General features: G+C 34.5%; 1 non-coding gene across 1 annotated transcript; it reads left to right on the forward strand.

The window, feature by feature from the left end:
- The first annotated feature begins 315 nt into the window (after positions 1-315).
- Positions 316-422, forward strand: LOC116144663. Its single transcript, XR_004130292.1, has one exon. It is a non-coding gene; the product is annotated as a small nucleolar RNA R71 (small nucleolar RNA).
- Positions 423-17,039: the final 16,617 nt, after the last annotated feature.

Consider the following 17,039-nt stretch of genomic DNA (forward strand, 5'->3'; position numbering starts at 1 on the left):
CTACCTGGACAAAAATCACAAGTTAGTTGAGGAGCTTGAATAGAGTTTACCTGTATAGTTCCTAACTGTTTTTGAAGTGCTGTGAGTTGGGCTGAGATGGCCGTGAATGCATCAACTTCATGAAGACCCATAGATTTTCTTGGTGTTGCTCTATCATTAGGTCTTTGATAGTTGTTGCTTGCCAAAACCTTAAGCAACTCATAGGCCTCTTCCAGTGTTTTATTCTGCAAGGCTCCCCTCGATGCTGCATCTACCATAGTTTGCACATTCCCCATCAATCCATTATAGAATGTTTGGACTTGTAGCCAAACTGGCAACCCACGATGTGGACATTTCCTCATAAATTCCTTGTATCTCTCCCAAGCCTCATATAATGACTCAAACTCTTCTCTTAGAAACGATGTGATATCATTTCTCATCTTCGCTGATTTAGCTAGAGGAAAGAACTTTGTCAGGAACTTTTGTGCTAACTCGTTCCTTGTTGTGATAGTTCCTGATAGTAGTGCCATTAACCATCCCTTAGCTTTATCCCCCAGTGAAAATGGGAATAGTCTTAACCTGATGGCTTCATCTGACACTCCATTTGATTTGAAAGTGTCACAAATCTCTAGAAAATTTGCAATGTGCTGATTTGGATCTTCCTTCAAATCTCCATTAAACCGTACCGACTACTGGATCATCTGGATGATTGCTGGCTTAATCTCAAAGTTGTTGGCTTGCATTGTAGGTCTAGTAATACTCGACTCACTACCTTCAACTATAGGAACTGAAAATTCCCTTTGTTCTATTTTCTGCCATCTCTACTGCGATGACCTCTGGTTCAACCACTACAGCCTCTCGTTCTCTTCTTTCTCTGTTAATTCTTCTGGCAGTTCTTTCAATCTCATGATTAACAGGAACCACTAGTTGACGTCTCGCTCTTCGCATAAACTAACAAACAAAGAAAAAGAAAAAGTGACATCACAAACCAAGTAAGAATAACAACAACAACAACAAAAATAAACTCCAATCTAGCTAACGAAAGAAAAACTCAATGTTAACAACAAAATCAATCCCCGGCAACAGCGCCAAAAACTTGATGCGTTGTTACTACAACATGCAATATAGCAAGTGCACTAGTCGCACTAAGTAATAAAGTGATAAGAAAACACGAGGATTGGTTGCTAATCACTAAGTTTTCTACTATTTTCAAGTTGGAGCAATCGAAAATGTTGGATTGATGGGAGAAAATTAAACCTAAAACTAAAACAAAACTTCAAAGTATTGAAACTAAATTACGAAAGCACGATTAAACACAAAGATAGAATTCAATTCAAATAAAAGGGTAGGGTTTTGACTTCATTCAAACTCTATGGGTTAAGATTACGAATTATGCCATTTCCATATTCACATGCAATTGATTGTAAATCGAATTCTCTAATTTATTAATCATACCTTCTCAGGCTATGAATTCCTACTTTCCTCCATTACACTTCCACACCCAACAATTTAAAGGATAATAGATTCAAGTTCATTATGCTCATAGAACTCTAGATTGACTTCATTGGTTCTTAAATCTATCTCTAGCATTTAATACTACAATGGTGATTACCCGACAGGCTTAACATGAATCATTTCTCAATCTCATCACATTCATCAATTACATTCAATAAAAACAAGATAAACACACAACCAATGCAATAGAAGATGGAAATAACAATAATCAATTCATAAATCCATAGAATTTGAAGTTCATCAAAACCCTAACCCACAAAAGAGTTAGTTCATACTTAAATCATGAAAACAGAAAATAAAAACAGTAAACTCGGAGTTCAACATTATAAAATTAAGAGAATTGAAGAATCCACCAGATTCAATCCCAAATCCTCTCACTTTTCAATCCAAATTCGTCAAACCTAAGCTAAGGAAATGAAATGGCTGCTCTAGACTAAGAAAAACGCGATCCCTTCAAAATGGTAATGTTTTTCTTTTATACCTTGCTCCAAAACCTAAAACTTAGCCTAAAAAATGAAACTGTGCGTTTTACAAAATCTAGAAAATGCAAACTTTGCCGCAGCGAAGAAGAAATCTCGCCGCGGTGACAAAGTAAACTGAAATCTGGTGTGCAACTCATTTCGCTGCGGCGAAGCTTCATGAAAAATTTTGAATTTACAGAATTGCCCTCCACTTGCTTCTTTGCTTGAATCTTTGATCTTCGATGCTCTCCCCCGAGAACAAGCTTCATAGTGCTTTACTCTGCTTCAGAACTCTCCCAGTTTCTGAGATCCACTTACTTCTGAGTCCAGAAACTCCAATTCGATCGTTATTTGGTCAAAATGTCCATTTTAGCCTGAAATATGAAATGTAAAGAATTAAGTAGCAATTCAGGCATGAATGAACTAAGAAGTATCTAAAATCCGACGTAAAAGCTTAAATAAAATAGTATAATCCTCAGAGTATCAAGCTCTACCTACCTTTGATTCAATAAATTTTGTTGGCTGATAAGTGCTTGAAAATACACTTATACTTAGTGGTTTATAGTTATCGTTTGTGGGAAACTAGGATTAATTTGCATGAATTAATATAATTGTTTCGTAAATGCAGTTTTTGGGATCACGGGTATTTTTGTTGTATTTTCAGGGAATAAAGCTTAAAAATAATATTCAAATGAGAGATGATGTTGATGAGATAATTTATGAGGATTGGAAACAAACGGATCGAGAATCGGGTTGAATTGAAGAAGTTATGGTGATTTAAAGTTGAAGTGAAAATCCTAGAAAACGCTCCATTTTTGAACATGCCTCGGTGTTTCAATAATAACTCGAGCTGTAGATATTTGATCGAGATGATTCTTAAACCATTGGAAGGCTGACTTAAAGCATAAATTTCATATGTTTCACACTTTTCCAGGTTTCATCATTATCATACTCAAAAATCACCATCTCTGGAGTGCTGAAGAATGATACAAGGTCAGGAGAGACCAAAACCAACCATGCCATAACACACTTAGTGTAATGGCTCTCTTTCTAGCTAGTATACTCGTAAAATAATAGTAAAAGCTCATTAAATACATATAAGAAAAGTATATAAACGAGTATAAAAGTATGGGCCCATATTTAATTTTCTTTATACACAAAAATTTACATAATACAAATAAGTCTTAAAATATTAGCTTGACAGTTTTGCATAACCCTTTTTGCTGTGTGATGATCCAAATGACCGCATTTCCCCTGTTACTTACAAAAACATTGTAAACAACGGGGTGAACACTAATTGCTCAGTAAGTAAACCCGCTACGTTACCCTTCTCTTTCCTTTGCTTAAATTCTAAATTTCTTTTCTTACTTCACATTTCCCCATTCTTCTCTATTCTTTCTCTACTCTTACTCTATTTTTTTTTCTCTCTGTTCTTTCTCTGATTTTCCCTTTGTTCTTTCTCTATTCTTATTTCTCACTTAGATAATGGGCATGATATTATACATAAATAAAATGCAAATGCATAATTGTATAAAAGATGCATTTTCTTTTCTGTTTTTCCTTTTTCTCGGTTCTTATTCTGTTTTACTTTCTTTTCTTTCTATTTTTTCTTATTCTTTATCATTCTTTTCCTTTCTTTCCTTTCTTTCCTTTCTTTCCTTTCTTATTCTTTTCTCTTCTTTCTTATTCTTTTCTTTTCTTATTCTTATGCTTTTCTTATTCTTTTCTTTTCTTGTTCTTATTCTTTTGCCGATCAGACTCGGTTGAGGCATAGATTTGAAACCTTGGCCATGTGAGTGTATTCTTCTTTCTTGGGTACAACCCTCATCCACATGCACTCTTACGGACTGTACCAATTCTTCTTTCTTCTTCTTAGGCCGCTCACTAAAGGTGGCGTGTATGTGGGGAAAATTCTTCTTGTCACTCATGGTTCCCCATCGCAACAACCTTTTCTTCTTTTTATATTTTTACACTTCTTTAAATAAAATTCAGATTTGGAACTTTTTAATATTCTCATTTCTTTCTATTTAATCTTTAACATTATTTAGTGCTTTTTCATACTCTTATGAATATGTATGCATGTAGATGGTTTTATGCTTATACTTCTTTCTAAATTCACATGTTTAAATACAATTATGCAATATGGAATGCAAACATGCCATTCTCTACCATCTACAGACTCATCTCAATATAATACATAATCATACTCATATAAACACTTCTCTTTGACATTTCATCAAACACCTTATATGCACAAAGTAACTCTAATTTGGCAAGATTTCTATCTCTTTTCTAAGCCACCAAAATTTGGGAATTAAACCCTCCATATTCAACACCAAATCTGCCCAAAAGAGACATTCCAAAATTTCCACTCCAACTCTTCCAAATTTCATCCAAACATTCATCAAACATCCAATACACCAACAAAAATACTCATGGACAATTTATAATTATCATTCAACACCAAATCCATCAACAGTTTCTACATATAGGACATATGTATACATAAAAGAAATTCTCTACACCATAACTTAAATCATACTTAGGGTGGGATTTACTTACCTTATACAAGAGCAATCCAACACTTAAAACCTTCTTGGATCCAACTCCCTTTCTCTCAAATCCTATGAACATAAATCATCAAAATTCAACACTTTAAAAATTAAAACTCACTTCGTAGTGCATGGATCTTACCTAAAGATGCTTAGGATTGAAAATCCACCCAAAAGTACCCAAAATCTATGAATTTCCTTTGAAGAAAAATTGAAGAACTTGAGAGAATATGGAGGTGAAAATGGCATGCAAATGGTTGAAGAATGGCTAGGGTTTCACTCTTCAATCTTTGATATAACAAATATATATATATTCCCATTTTGCCCTTGCACTTTCTTTAAAATTCCATCTATGTCCCTTAGTCAATTACCATGATGCCCTCATATTTATTATATTCTCCATGAAATTCTATCTCTTTTCACTCCACACAATTTCAAGTAATTTTGAGTGAAAAGACCATTTTACCCTTAATGCAAGTTTATGGCATTTTCTTCTCATTTTCTCAAAATAACTTTAACAAAAATCAACTGAGGGGTATAAAAGCATAATTTAAATTACATACCTCCATGTGGGTGTTACACTTAGTCCATAATCAACCATGCCACAACAAAGAGCCAGGGCACAATCACAATAGTTGGGTTTTTAAATTCCATGTTTGACTAGGAAATTGGGGTTTTAAGAGTCCTAAACTAAATAGAATTTAGGAAAACAAAACCCTAAAACTTTGTGGGATATAAATAGAAGTCTTTTAACATTGTTTTGGGGGATTCTTGAGAGATAAAAAAAGAGAGAACAAAGATATTCAAGAAGTCAAGAAAAAGGGAGATTAAAGAAGTCTTGGAGAAAAAGAATTGGAGTAGATCATCATCAACTCCATTAATCCAACCAAGTTTCACTAAGTTTTTCTTCTTCTTTGTTATTATTATTTGTTACGAATAATACAATGATGTTCTCATATTTATTCATGAAGAACGAATTCTTTTGAGATTAAGGGTGATTTCAAAACCCTAGACATGCCTTGTGATTAATAAAATCTGCATCTTTTTATCTTTTGATCCCTCTTGGTTATGTGATTATTTCTCTGAAAATAGGGTTTAACTAGATTGTTCTAATTGTTTAAGTGGCCAATTAAATCGTTAGGATTAACCTAGATAACTAGTGGTAAAGTGTATGCCTGCATACGTGGAGGGTAATCACTCAAGATAACTAAACCAACTATATGATTTTAGCCTTGATTTATTAGGTCTCTCACAACTTAATGCTTTTATTACTTTGAATCTAGAGATCGTATCGTAGGTTATTTAATAAATAGGGAATTGGGTTAAGATCGTATCTAGTCCAATGACTTAGTAAGGAGAGATGGGACTTATCAACATTTGATATTTCTGAGCTGATGTGATCAAGAGGGTAGAAAGTTAAATAGTGCTTTTATTATATGTAATCCATGTCTAGTGGTGGTGAATAAACCTTCAATCTCGTTTCTCTTGTTGATTTCTCTTTCGTTATTAGTTGCTTGATTTACATTGTTTGCTTTGAATTTTTTTTTTTTTTTTTTTTTGTTTTTGTTTTTGTTGAGTTTTTATAATTCATGACAAACTTCGTTAGAAGTAGATAATTAATTAAGTTCAAAAATCCTCTATGGGAAAGACCTTTACTTGCTCTTTGCTGCTACACGACTTTGCATTAGGATTTAGTGAGGTAAAATTAGGTGTTGCATTTGCACATATCATTGGCTAGTCTTCAATGTCATTGTCAATGCTCCCAGTAATTTCACCCAAATTAACACGAGACAACCATAGATTCTGGAAGTCTTAGGTGCTATTCGCTGTTGGAGCACACAATCTTGAGGAGCACCTAACTAGATTGAATCCATGTCTCCCTCCATTTGTAAGAGTACAAGCTAATAATTCAAGCTTAGAGGTAATCAAAAAACCTAATCCTAAATATGTGATGAGGAAGAAAATTGATAAACTTTTAGTTGGCTGGCTGTTATCCTCATTCTCAGAAAGTATGTTTGTTGTCATATCTAAATGCCAATTTGCCACAGACATTAGGCTTACCTTAGAAAGAGAATTTCTCACAGAGTCTAAAACCAAGACTTTGCATGTTGAGAGTTTACTACAAAATACAAAGAAGGAGAATATGAGCATGCATAACTATTTTCTTAAGATGAAGGGTTTTTTCAAAAGTCTATCCGCAAGTGGAATCATTATAATTGATGAGAATTGCTTAATTACATCCTAGATTGACTAGATTTTGAATATGATGTTGCGGTTGTTAGCATAACTACCAGATTAGAGTCCAAACTTGATGCCATATCTGTGCAAGGAGCACAAATTATTCTGCAGAAATTGGAGCTTAGGTTGGAAAAAGCCAATGCCGTTATGAATTCAGTAGTGCACAATGAGTTTCATGGTGGTTTTGCTAATATTGCTGCTCTATAACTGATGCCGATAAAAAGAAATCACAAGCTAATCTGAATTCCTTTTTTTTCCCACTGACAACTCTCAATTACGAGCTCCTTCACTACAACAAGCCTCTACTTACAATCCCTCTCAATTTAGGCCTCCTTACTTTAATCAAAATGAAGCTCAATCCATGTATCCTGTGCCTCAAAATTAGTTTTCTAATCAATACTTTTCTGGAAATTATGCCAGTGGAAACTATGGAAAAGGTAAAGGCAGAGAAGGTGGCAGAGGCAAGCTTATTTGTCAAGTGTGTGGGAAGTCAGGCCACCTAGCACTGCATTGCTATCATAGATTTGATTTGAGTTACACAAGGAGTAATCAACAAGTTTGACACAATTTCAATCCTGCAGAGTTCATTAGACCACCAATATTTAATCTTGGAAGTCAATATCCTTCAACACCAACTCATCGTGACACACAAAGTTCTCATCTAGGATTATCAATGTAAACTCAAAATGAATTTGCCTCTTAGTTTACTTTAGTTCCTAGATCTGCCAATGTTAACTCTGTAAGTGTTAATACTGAAAATTAGTGCAACTCAGCTACTGCTAATTTGCTTAATCAAGCTCTTCTGGCTCAATTGTCCAAGATGCAGCCTGGTACATGGATTTTGCAGCAACATACCATGTTACCTCAGACTTCTCCCAACTGATAGACATTACCAGCTATGCAAGCAGTAAACAACTTTAGGTTGCAAACGGTGAGTTTCTCTCTATTACACACACTAGTTCTGTCACCTTATTTTGTCTTGCTAGAGTCTTGCATCTTAGGAATGTTTTGTGTGTTCCCAAAAACAGAAAAAACCTATTAAGTATACTAAACTTACTAGAGATAACAATGTCACTATTGAGTTTCTTACTTATTCTTGCGTGATCAAGGACAAGTCCTCCAAAACAATTCTTCTTCAAGGAATGCTTAAAAGTAGGATGTATTAACTCCAAGCTCCTGCCAGTTTGTTTCTCAATTCTACTGAAGTTGTGGCTTCTTTCTACAACTTCAAGTCTAACATAGCTATGTCCTTTCTTTAATCAATCCTTTTAATAAATCTGTCAATACACATAGTTCTAAACACTTGTTATCTACTGTTTACAATAATTGTATGTCAACATTTACTACATCAGTTGATCAAAGTTGTATGCAAAAAATAGATCTCTTGTATTAGATTTTGTATCCTCCATTGATGATGTATCTGTTGCCAATTCAAACTTTTCCTGTAAAAAAGACCAACATAATGTTATGGCACAAAAGATTAGGCCATCCAAATATGACAATACTCAAAAAGGCTCTCATTGACCTTAACATTTCCCATAATGTGAAAAATGATATCACATTTTGTTCAGCTTGCCAATTCGGCAAACTACATCAATCTACTTATCCTAGATCTGCATTTCATGCCTCTGTCCTTCTTAAATTAATGTACTTTGACCTTTGGGGACCTTGTGTTGCCCCTTACCTTGAAGGTTTTCGATATTACATCCAATTTTTAGATGATCACAGTAGATTCACTTGGCTTTTTCCTTTAAAAGCCAAATTTGAAACCTCTATTGTTTTCAAACAATTTCATCTTCTTTTTGAAAAATAGTTCAACACCTCTTTAAAATGTGTCCAAATTGATTAGGGAGGTGAATATAGAACTCTTATGCCTCACTTTCAAGAACATGGCATTCTCTTTAGACATCTTCGTCTCCATACACACCAAAAAAATGGTAGGGTTGAGAGAAAGCATAGACAAATTGTAGAACAAGGTCTCACTTTATTTGCTCAAGCCTGCATGCCACTTAAATTCTAGTGGTTTGCTTTCCAAATAGTTGCATACCCAACTAATAGACTCCCTACACCTGTTTTATCCAATACATCACATTTTTAGGTCCTATTTCACATCTCTCCTAACAACTCAGCTATCAAAGTATTCAGCTATGCAGTTTATCCTATTCCTAGACCCTATAGTTCTCATAAGTTTAACTTTCACACTAGAAAATGCACTTTTGTTGGCTACAGTCTTCATCACAAATGATACAAGCGTAACTATGGCATATTCCCAATAAAAGATTTAGTTCATCATTTACTCCTAATTCTGACTTTGTAGCTCCACCTTGTCCAAACACGCTTAATCAATCTAGTTCTCAAGACAATACACTCTCTAATCTAGTCTCATTACCATCTATAATTCCTACTGTTCTAGATTAGTCAACACCCTCCAGTCAAGCCATCCTATCCTGTTTTGATTTTAATACATTAGATCAGTCTGTTCCCTTCAACAATTCAACCTTGAGCTCAACTCTAAACACATCTCTCTCTCCATCATCACCTAAGACCATAGCTTCGGATGAATCTTATAACACTATTTCTCTCATTGTATCCTTACCATTAGCAGCACCTACAACACTAAACACCCATCCCTTGCTCACATGATCCAAAACCAAAGCACAAAATACCATTCTAATGGCTTCTCTAGACTCTAAGGAACATGCTATTGCGTCAGAAGCTCTTCCTCATCTTTCCTAGAAGGCTGCAATGCAGGTTGAATATGATGCCTTGATGGCTAATTGGACTTGGGATTTAGTTCCTGCCACATATGACATCCATACAGTAGGATGCAAATGGGTTTTTAGAATAAAATATAATGTTGATAGGTCTGTTCAGAGGTTCAAAGCTATGTTTTGCTAAAGGATTTCAACAAACTCTAGGGATAGATTATCTTGAGACTTTTAGTCCAGTGGTGAACTTTCCTACAATTCAAGTCATCTTAAGTTTGGCAGTGCATAATGGTTGGGATATCCAACAAATAGACATCCATAATGCCTTCCTAAATGGGGATATCTCTGAATAGGTGTACATGACTCAACTAGAAGACTTTGTTAATCACCAACATCCTTATCATGTGTGTAAAATGACCAAGGCTCTCTATGATCTAAAACAGGCTCCAAGAGCCTAGTTTGACAAGCTTAAAAGGGCATTTGTGGATCAGGGATTTGTTCATTCAGTGGTTGATCCAAGTCTCTTTGTTTATCATAATCATGAGAAAATTGTGTATGCTTTAGTGTATGTTGATGACATACTCTTAACTAGAAATGACCCCAACTTAGTTCAAGACGCAATCCACCATCTCAGCACAAAATTTGCCTTGAAAACTTTAGGATCTCTAAAGCATTTTCTCAGATTTGATGTTACTAGAACAAATTCCAACCTTCACATGAGCCAAGAAAAATATGCGAAAGATCTTCTAGTTAAGACTAATATGATGGATTACAAGCCTTGTTCAACTCCAATGGCTATTGGCACTAAGCTTACTCTTGGTGATAGTGAACTCTATGATAATCCTTTTCTTTATAGGAGTACAATAGAGGCCTTGTAGTACTTGACACTATCTAGGCCTGATATTGACTATAGTGTTAACAAATTAAGTCAATTTCTCAAAGCCCCAACACAATCTAATTAGCAGGCCTGCAAAAGGTTACTTTGATATATCAAGGGCACTACTAACTATGGTTTACACTTCACTAAAAGCCATAGAAATAATTTGGAGTGTTATATCGATGCTGATTGGGCCAATAGGCTTGAGGATAAGAGATCAACCAGCGGGTGTTGTGTCAAATGGCACTTTAGAAAACAAAAAGTTGTGGCTTTGTCATCCATCGAAGCTAAATACAGAGCTCTTGCTCAAGGCTCTACTGAATTGGCATGGTTTTGTAGTCTCTTTGCTGAATTAGATATCTCTTTATCTGAAGTTCTAGTCATTTGGTGTGACAACAACAATGTTGGCTCTCCTATTTTCATGGAAGAACCAAACACATTGAGCTTGATGCTCATTATGTGAGAGAGCAAGTCACCTCCAGCAAGCTCAAAGTTGAGCTCATTCAAGCCCTTGTTACATCAAGTTTTGCTTGAGCTTTGAGTTGTTCTCTATTGGTGCTCTAATAACTAATCTACAGCTCAACTCTATTTCTTGTGTTTACTACTGCTGAGGAAATTTCTTTCATGCTGCCACTTTACAATCATAAGCCGCAATTAGGAAACTCTTAATAATATTGATGTTGTTGAGAAGATTTTCTTTCTGCTTAATACCGAGGAAACTTCTTTATTGCTATTGTTTTTGCTATTTAGCTACAAAAGTACTGCTGTCTGTTTTCAAATTTGGAGTCTGTAATATGTTGAGAAGTTCATTTTATAGGAGGATGTTAGGATGTATATTAGTTGAATGGACTAAGATGTGGAAGTCCAATTTATAAGAGGATGTTAGGCTGTGTACGAATATATTGAACTATGGAAGGCCAATTTACTGGAGGATGTTATGATTAGTATGGATACACTGAACTGTGGAAGTCCAATTTATAGGAGGATGTTAGGATTAGTTGAATGCACCTTCGTTAGTTGACTTCTATTGACTGTTATTAACTGTTGCTCTACTATTAAAGAGTTGATAAGTTCGTTGAGTTAGCTTTGTATATAAGCTCTCTAACTTCAACTGATTCAATTAATGAAAAAAGCTACTCATTCTTGCTTTACGAACTTTTCTCTTGAATTTTTTGCTCTTCTCTACTGTTTTCTTGTGTTTTCTTTCTTCACTATGTTGAATTACACTTATATGACTATGTCTTAATATTATTTTAGAATTGTAATTAATTATATCTATGATAATTGGAGATTAAAATTTTGGATGATGATTGTTGACATAGTTAATTTTTTATTCCAAATCTAATATACAATTATTATTGATATAATTAATTAAATATATGTATGTTCCAAACATTGAATAACATGCATTATCCAATGTGTAATTTTTCTAGAAATAGTATATGCATCTAAGAACATTGTCATTGAACTTAATAAAGGAGAAAAATTTAATGGCGAAAATTAAGAGATATGAAGCATAAAAATCCAATATGTCTTGGAAGAACATGAGGTTCTTGAAGCTTTTACCATGACCATGGAAGAGCCTGAAGAAGGAGCCACAGTTCAACATAGAAGAGATCTGCGACTTATGACAAGTGGAAGAAAAAGAATTCCACTGCTCGTATCACTTTGTTGAGCAGCATGGACAAGGATCTCATGAAAAAGTACCAAGAATATGAATTAGCAAAGCACATGTGGTCCGCCCTTGCTGCAAAGTTTGGAGGTATGTCAATTGCCAAACTCCAGTCACTTACAAGCAAGTTTGACGCATATAAGAAAAAGCCTGAGCATACTATGAGAATACACTTAAGGAACTTGTCAAACATGATTAGTGATTTGAGATATGCAAGTCATGTCCTAACTGATGAACAATAGGTTCAAGCTATCATAAGATCATTGCCTCAAAATTGGGAACACATGAAGATATACCTTACCCACAATGAGGGCATAAAAAATTTAGAAGATGCCACACAACATCTGGAACTATAAGAAGATTCTCTTAATGTTAGTAAGACAAGTACTAATGTGTATATGACTGGTTCTAGTTCACATGGTGGGAAGGGAATTAAGTGTAAATTCCAAAGTAGATCCCAAAGAAAAGGCAATAATGATAAGGCTTAAGGGAAGAAAAGAAACTTTTATAAACACGGAAAAGGAAAGCATCCTGCCAGGAAGAAAAACATGGCAAAGGTGAAATGCTATAACTGTGGTAACAAGGGACATTTTGCTCACAATGTAGCGAGCTGAAGAACATAAATTACTTGTTGCACAAGTGAGTTCTGTAAATGTTTTTGGTTCTTTTTTTTTAAACAGAATCTCATCCTTTATGGACTATAGATTCAGCAGCAACAGACCACATAGCGAAAGATATGAGTGCTTTCGTGGAGTTTCAACGAATACCATGGGAAACAAAGTGGATATATGTAGGTAACAATTCAAAAGTAGAAGTTAAAGGGATTGACACATGCAAATTGATCAGGCATGAAAGTTGCATCCTATACCTACAAGACATGTCATATGTAAGAATTCATGTTTAGAAAGGGTAAAATTGGCGTAAAACATGGTATAAGGTCATATGACATGTTATTGAAACTAAAAGGGTGAAATTGTTACATTTTATGCTTTACAACTTTTGTAACTTGAAATGGAGTTCAAGATCTTCAACAACTTTGATGAAAATCCTCAAAGTAAAGTTCACCCCAAGATAAAGAAAAGAGAGCCGGCCATGAAAGCTCAAGAGAGAGATTTTCAATCCAAATGAAAAATTAGATTAAATTTAGGAATATCACTTATTTATATACAAGGACCATTTTGCTATATTTCAAAATTGTTCTCAAGTCCTTGAATTAATATGAATCCTATGTTAACACTTAATACAAATTCAGTATTACTTTCAAGTCCTTGAAATAATTTCAATTTAATATTAACTCTTAATATTAAATCATTATTGATCTTAAGTCCTTGAAACAATTTCAATTTAATATTAACTCTTTAGTATTAAATCCTTGATTTAAACAAATTTATAACCAAGGCATATGAAATAATCCTGTTTAATATTTAACCCATTATTGAATCCAATTCAATAATATATTTTAGTCTGTCATTGAATCTAATCCAATAATGACCAAATTACCTTATTACCCTTGGTAAGTGCTAGCTTCCCATGAGTAATCATTTCTCACCAATACATAAATTCAGATACACACGTTTGCATCTGAACATCGTTAACCTTTAATAATATGTATTACTCTTTATTCTCATACTTGGTTTTTAGGTGTGACCACTTAGGTTCACTGCAACCTAGCCATGGGCCTAATACCACAATCCAATATGTTTCATCATAACTCTTTATGATCAAAACTCCCACCGATCATGGTAGGCATCTAGCAATGCTCCATAATCCCTAAGCCACAATGAAGTTAAACTCCAGTGAACCATTTTCCCGATCATATGTTTTATGTAGTAAAATCCCTCCGCCGTCTAATCTCGATTAAGTATAGGTTTATGGTATGTCAAAACCCTTAACTTAATCTTTATCCGAATTGTCAATTAATACAATGGAACGAGTCATCATGAAACTCCTTTTTCATATTAATATTTTGCACTCTGGCCAAAGATTTCCTTTTTCCAATGTTTATTAACATTCATTTGGGAACTCGGGACCAAACCATTTTGAGTCAATGGATCCCATCTTGACCATTACTTTTCCTCGTACATGAATAACATATGATCAAATAGGCTTCTTACATAAGACATGACTAGTCTCGTGTATATACACCATATGAATCATATGCATCCTATGTCGAGTCCAACTGTGACGTCTCAGGTCTAAGGATTAGTGGTACACTAGTACGATCCTAGATGTATCATTGACCACATTTTAAATGTCCATATGATTCATTGTAATTGGTCATATTCGATGAACAATTCACCAACTTTTTATCCACGCTAATGCCCTAGTGATATACCTCTTATAATCACCCACACTAATACCATCACATGATATTCAATGGAGGAATTCAACATGCTTACTATGCAATGTTATTGCCTAATTAACATCACTTACGTAGGGAATGCTTCGATGATTTGATCTTCTAAATATCCGTATCATCCGGATATTTCACATGCATTATAAATAGTATAAATGAAGCAGTAAATAACATGTGAAATCCGAACTCTTTCTTCCATTCTTAAAAGAATATTTACAAGATATAATACTATGAAACTGACAACATGATTGGTTCCTAAGGCATACACTAACATTATGCCCACCTGATATTCATCAAAATTTGATTTCCGTGTTAGAACATATTAAATTAGGTTTTAATTTAAACTTTTCCAGTATTGGTGTCCATCTATTTTTGGACACAAAATACTATGGTTGTGGTTATATTTCTAATGGTTTTATTGTACTTGACATTGATTACAATTATAGTAATGCTTGTTTTTCGCTCATTACATCTTCCAATAATGATGATGTGAATGTATGGCATGCATGGTTTGGCCATATTGGCCAACGACGAATGAACATACTGGCAAGAGAAGGCTTGTTAGGAACCTTAACAAAAGTAGACCTGTCTACTTGTGAACATTGTCTAGCTAGAAAAACAGCAAGAAAACCATTTGGAAAAGCTATAAGAGTTGAAGTTCCATTGCAATTAATTCATTCTAACATATGTGGTCCAATGAATGTGAGGGCTAGACATTGGGCTATTTATATCATCACATTTATAGTTGATTTCACCTGATATGATTGTCTTTTTAATCTCTCATAAATCTGAAGCTTTAGAATGCTTTAAGAAGTTTAAAAACTTAGTTGAGAATTAATTAGATAAAAAGATAAAATTTCTGTGAACCGATCGAGGTTGTGAACATCTATCTGATTAGTTCATAAATTTTTGTAATGAAATGGGAATAGAATGTCAATTAACTATTCCAACAACTTCGCAACAGAATAGTATTGCAGAAAGAAGAAACAGAACTCTACTTGAGATGGTGAGGTCTATGATGGCATAGGCAAATTTGCCCGTCACCTTTTGGGGTGATGACTTATTGACTGCCACATATATACTCAACTGAGTACCCTCCAAATCTGTTACTACTACACCATATGAGTTATCAACAAATTGGAAACCTGATTTGAGTCTCCTAAAACCATGAGGATGTGTTGCTGGTTCATGACCCTTCCCATAAATATGGAAAATTAGGTCTAAGGGGGAAGAAATGTATCACCATAAGATCCTTAGAACATTCAAAGAGACACATCAGAACATTCAAAAGGACACATCTTTATAGGAAAACAAGAAAGTGGTAGCATCACTGAGTTTGAATCACGAGATGTCACATTTTTAGAAACCGATTTTCCTAGGAAAGGCAACATAAGTCAAGACTTGTTTCTATATGAAACATAAGACCAAGGCAATTCCACTGCCAAAAACCAGTTGATTATACTACATCCAAGTAGGAGTGATATGGAAGTTGATAAATCAATTTCAGATTCTCCATCATTCCCCACTGACGATCCGACTATGATAGCTGGTCCAAGTGGGAGTAACACCAATCAATCTCCAATACATCGATCAAACAGGAAACAAGTTCCACGTTGACGATTTGAGATTGAAGGAGGAATTTTTCTAGTTGCTCCACTAGATGAAGATGAGCCAAGGAATGTAAATGAGGCTCTCAAATGCCCGTTTAAGGAAAAATGGATGAAAGTAATGGAAGAAGAAATGGAGTCTATGAAATCAAACCAAGTATGGGAATTGGTTGATTTATAGAAAGGATGCAAAGCCATTAGGAACAAATGGGTTCTCAAAATCAAGTGTAAAGCTAATGGCAATATTGAAAGATACAAAGCTTGTTTAGTTGTGAAGGGGTATACACAACAAGAAGGAATAGATTATGAAGAAACGTTTTCGTCTGTTGTGTGGTTTACCTGAATCCAACTCATTCTAGCTATAGTTGCTAACATGGATCTTGAATTGCATCAAATGGATGTATATATTGCTTTTCTCAATGGAGAATTACAAGAAGAAATCTATATGGAACAACCAATAGGTTTTTAGAGAAGGTCAAGAACACAAAGTGTGTAGACTTTTAAAGTCAATTTATGGCCTCAAGCAGTCCTTAAGACAGTGGTATATTCGATTTCATAATGCGATAATGTCATATGATTTCAAAATGATTGATGAAGATTACTTTGTATATACAAAGAGATCCAATAACAAATTTGTTATATTATCATTATATGTTGATGCTATACTTATAGCTAGAAATGATAAGGGATTTTTCAATGAAATCAAAGGATGGTTATCATCGCATTTTGAGATGAAAGATATGGGTGAAGTTGCATATATTCCTGGAGTCAAGATTTCAAGAGATCACTCAAGGAAATTAGCATATCTTTCACAAGAACTATTTACTAAGAAAATTCTTGAACAATTTCATATGCAAGATTGTAAACCCATAGACAACCCTATTGTGAAAGACGAGTCATAAATTGTATCTAAAGACTCCATAAGAAAAGGAACAAATGAAGAATGTTCCTTAACAAGTGCTGTTGGAAGTCTCATGTATGCTATGATGTGCACAAGACCCAACATCTATTACGCTATTAGGTTGGTAAACAGATATCAGTCTGACCTAGGACAAGCACATTGGAAAACAATGA

This window comes from Pistacia vera, unplaced genomic scaffold (assembly GCF_008641045.1).
Source record: "Pistacia vera cultivar Batoury unplaced genomic scaffold, PisVer_v2 Contig45, whole genome shotgun sequence".
NCBI lineage: Eukaryota > Viridiplantae > Streptophyta > Magnoliopsida > Sapindales > Anacardiaceae > Pistacia > Pistacia vera.